Source organism: Vitis riparia, chromosome 4 (assembly GCF_004353265.1).
Source record: "Vitis riparia cultivar Riparia Gloire de Montpellier isolate 1030 chromosome 4, EGFV_Vit.rip_1.0, whole genome shotgun sequence".
Classification (NCBI taxonomy): domain Eukaryota; kingdom Viridiplantae; phylum Streptophyta; class Magnoliopsida; order Vitales; family Vitaceae; genus Vitis; species Vitis riparia.
Window position 1 is genome coordinate 5,093,156 of NC_048434.1, and position 5,148 is coordinate 5,098,303.

Here is a 5,148-nt window from a genome sequence, read left to right on the forward strand (position 1 = left end):
AAGAATTGAAATTGATTTACAGAAACATTTCAGTATGTAAATAAGATAACAAACAAACACTTGAGAAAAACGAATTATTCAACAAATTTGGGAAAGAGTTTTTTAACAAGACAAAAATTCTTTTAACATTTTCAATATCTTCAAAAATACATTTCAAGTAATAATTTAAAACATGCCAAATAGTCCAAATTTAAAATAAATAAAAAAAAAACATTTTGGAACTGAAAAACACAACCACCAGTAGTTAACACTTTGCAATAAAAGATATGTAGACTTTATCACTAACCCAAATTATTTAGCATAGATAATCCACCATTCTTACTCTCTAGTGAGCATGACAAGAGGGTCATTGGGATTAGGAATAATCTCATTAATATCATATTTGCAAGGACATTCTATGTTTCAAAAATAAGAAAAACTGAAATTTAAAAGTTTTGAAAAATGAGTGAAGTTGGTTATGGAAATGGGCATAGTTCAAGTACAAGGCTCCCACTGATTCTTAACCCTCAAATGAACATGAAATTAAATTCACATAAGGCATGAAATGCCTAATTACACTCAAATTTGGGAAAAACAACTAAAATGCATATAAAAATATCTATGAGGGTATGCTTTTATGTAAATTCAAGTTATGTATGCCAAGACATATGATAACCATTAATAAGTTGTTGATTCAAGTCCTACTGATCATGGAAGGATATTAACAAGAGTTAAAAATGACTCATAGAAATCAATTTTGAAAAATCATAAGATTGATAACAACTATTTATTTTTTCAAGCAAAATGATAAGGTTAAAGCTCATGACTATAAACCTAACATTTGACCATTAAAATGAATTTGAAGTTCAACTAAACATAAATTGAAAACAAGAGTTAACAATCAATTTTGAAATTGAAACTAAAGATCTGTAAAAAGAACTTAAAGAACAAATACATAAAGCTCTCAATCTTCGAGTCGAAAATATCTCCACAAAGCATTAAAACTAGAGAAAAGTTCAAATCTACAACGGATAAACAAAGAAAACTCATAAATCACAAATCAAAATAAGAGCCATATTATGTTTTAACTCAATTGGCTTCAGAAAAGGAAAAGTCAATCCAAGAAATGAACAAGTCAAAGTCAAACAAGGTATGAGGAACATCCAATATCAATTTAAGCAAATAAATAAACATCTAATAAACACTCAAAGTGAAAAAAAAAAAACATGAAGAAAATTATATTAAAATCAAAGATGAAATAAATACCCAAAACCAACTATGTGGTCTTTAAATATCCACAAATCATCTTAAGAATCAATAAACCAAAAAAAAATAAAAATAAAATTAAGGACTTATGAAATAAACTTCTCCTTAGTGCAATACTTAGCTTCTATTACGTACAAATCTTCTTTTCAAAGCCAAGTTCACCTCCAAATCTTTCAATCTTCTCTTTCTCTTTCTTCTATCTCAAAAAGGGTAGAGTTTCCTTTTAGAAAACTAGGAGAGAGCCAAGCCTAAGACTTATATTATTATTTACAAGCCAATGGAGGGTAGAGATTTTGACACGTGTCATCATCTCCACCAAGCTTAAATTTATCTCTAAAACTCTCTCAAATTAAAACTCAACCAAGGAATCCCAAAACCTTTAAGCCCACAAAAAACTTCCATAAAGCTAACCAAAAATAATCCCCATAAAAGGATAAAAAAATAAAAATGACTGAAAGATCTGTTTCATGCAAATAAAGTCTCATCTGAGCTTCAAATGCACCGAAACTTTAGGGGCTCCTAAGGTGCTACTAAAGTTATATTATGGATATAAAACTCTTTGCAAAAGATCTATAAGATTGGCTTAAAAATTTGTGCCAAAGCTAAGTAGAAATCAAACCACTAACAAGTACAAAAACAAACATGCAAAGACGAAAATCTTCCACATATACTAAGCAATGGTACAAAGCAGGGGTGCCAAGCAAGATCGAAGACATATGCTATAAGAATAAAATGAAAGATTTATAAATACATTTAAAAATTGTTCATTGAAGAGACAACTTTAGAGTTGTCTTGTAATTTTCACTAAAATTGTTATTTTAAAAGACAAATTTTATATAAATAGAAAAAAAATTTAAGTGTACAAATATATCTTTTTTTGAATTATTCAGATTTAATAAATAATTTAAAATTTACTTTATCAGTCCAAGTTATAAAATTTAAAATTTATTTTTAACATTAAAATATGTTTTTTTAAGTTTTAAAAAACAAATTTCAATATTCTTAAAAATTTTTTTGGAAACACGTAATTGGTGTTTGTTTGAACTTTTAGCTTCCAAGGAAATGAAAGCGTAAAATAAATATTTAAACATATTTTTAAACTTGATATTTTCATAAATTTCAAACAAAGTGGATCAAGCTCGATCAGAAGTCCCATATTCAATTGTAAATTGACAATGTTTGAGATTTCTTGCAACTCAGGTTCAGTTCTCATTGAGAAAGGTCCAACCTAGAAGCACAAACAAGGGAAGACAAGGTACTTTGTTGGGCTTTGTGGAGCCTAGTTTTGTTTGATCTGGTTTGACGACCCGATCCGAATAATATTGTATGATTTTTTAATGGGAGATTTACTGAGGCTTAGTCCATGGAGTGAAGGCTTGGGCCGATAGGCCCGTTTAGCCCATTGTGGAACCGCTTTTTGTAATTAGGGTTTTTTAGTGTGGTGTGGTTATTGTATTATATATAGAGAGAAAATATTGTAGCCGTAAATTGTACTTTGTATTCTTCCCTGATAATAGTGATATCCCTACAACTCCGTGGACGTAGGCAAATTGCCGAATCACGTGAATATTGTCTTGTGCGTGTGATTGTTTTTCTTTAGCGTGTGTTTTCTCTATTTTTTTGTTTCTCATATGTTGGGAATTCGACTTAATTCCCTTAAACTGGTATCAGAGCCTAGGGTTAGGTTTGAGTGGGAGTAATAACAGAGAAAGCAGGAAAGACATCTAGAATAGAAAAGTTTGATGACACATACTTTGCGTATTGGAGGATGCATATTGAATATTATCTATATAGGAGAAAATTGCATCTACCTCTTTTGGGGACAAAACCTGAGAGTATGAAAGCTGAGGAATGGGTGCTTCTTGACAGACAATTTCTAAGAGTTATTAGGTTAACTCTATCTAGGTCTGTTGCACACAATGTTGTGAAGGAGAAAACCATAACAGATCTGATGAAGGCTTTGTCCGGTATGTATGAAAAGTCGTCCGCAAACAATAAGGTGCATCTGATGAAGAAATTGTTCAATTTGAAAATGACAGAGAATGCATCAGTAGCACAACATCTTAATGAATTTAATACAATCACAAATCAATTGTCGTTTATAGAAATTGATTTTGATGATGAGATTTGTGCTCTGATCATTTTGGCTTATTTGCCAAACAGTTGGGAGGCAATAAGGATGGTAGTAAGCAATTCTATAGGAAATGAAAAACTCAAGTACAATGATATACTAGATTTAATTCTGGCTGAGGAGATTCGCCGAAGAAATGCAGGCGAAACCTCAGTATCTGGTTCTTCCCTAAAACTTGAGATAAGAGGCAGAGGTAATGACAGAAATTCAAACCTGGGTAGATTAAAATCCATAAATTCTAATCGGAACAAAAGCAAATCTAGATCAGGCCAACAAGTACAATGCTGGAACTGTGGGAAAATAGGTCTCTTTAGAAGACAATGCAAAAGTCCTAAGAAGAAGAATAAAGATGATTCTGCTAATGTTGTAACAGAAGAGGTACATGATGCATTACTTCTTGCAGTAGACAGTTCACTTGATGATTGGGTTTTGGATTCAGGAGCTTCGTTTCATACCACTCCACACAGAGAAATCATACAGAATTATGCTGCAGGTGATTTTGGTAAGGTATGTTTGGCTGATGGTTCAGCCTTGGATGTTGTGGGTCTGGGAGACGTCTGGATATTGTTGCCCAATGGGTCTGTTTGGTTATTGGAGAAGGTTCGACATATTCCTGACCTGAGAAGGAATCTGATTTCTGTTGGACAACTTGATGATGAAGGACATGCAATACTATTTATTGGTGGCACTTGGAAGGCTATAAAGGGAGTTAGGGTATTGGCTCGTGAAAAGAAGACTGGTACTCTATATATGACCTCATGTCCAAGAGACACAATTGCAATTGTTGATGTAAGTACTGATACAAGCCAATGACACCGCAGACTTGGTCACATGAGTGAGAAAGAGATGAAGATGTTGTTGTCAAAACGAAAACTATCAGAATTGAAGTCCATTGATTTTGACATGTATGAAAGTTGCATTTTAGGAAAGTAAAAAAAGGTGAGTTTCTTGAAAAGTGGCAGGACACCTAAGACTGAAAAATTGGAACTAGTACACATTGATTTGTGGGGGCCTTCTCCGGTTGCATCCCTTGGAGGTTCAAGGTACTACATCACTTCTATTGATGACTCAAGCAAAAAGGTATGAGTTTATTTTTTGAAAAATAAATCTGATGTATTTGAAACTTTTAAGAAGTGGAAGGTTATGGTTGAGACAAAAACATGTTTGAAAGTAAAATGTTTGAGGTTAGATAATGGAGGAAAGTACATAGATGGAGGGTTCAATGAGTATTGTGTTGTACAGGAAATTAGGATGGAGAAGACTATTCCTGGGACACCACAGTAGAATGGTGTAGTTGAGCGCATGAACATAACTCTCAATGAGCGTGCTAGAAGTATGAGGTTGCATGCTGGACTACCAAAAACTTTTTGGGCCGATGCTGTTAGCACTGCAGCTTACTTGATAAATCGATGACCATCAGTTCCCATGGAGTTTAGACTTTCTGAGGAGGTTTGGAGCGGTAAAGAGGTAAAGTTTTTACATTTAAAAGTTTTTTGTTGTGTTTTTTATGTTCATATTAATTCTGATGCTCGTAGTAAACTTGATGTAAAGTCTAAAATATGTTTTTTCTTTGGCTATGGTAATGAGAAATATGGTTATAAGTTTTGGGATGAACAAAACAAAAAAATCATCGGAAGTAGAAATGTGATATTTAATGAACAGGTTATGTACAAGGACAAGTCAACCGTAGTGTCAGATGTTACAGAGATAGATCAAAAGAAATCTGAGTTTGTCAACTTAGATGAATTGACTGAAAGTACTGTCCAAAAATG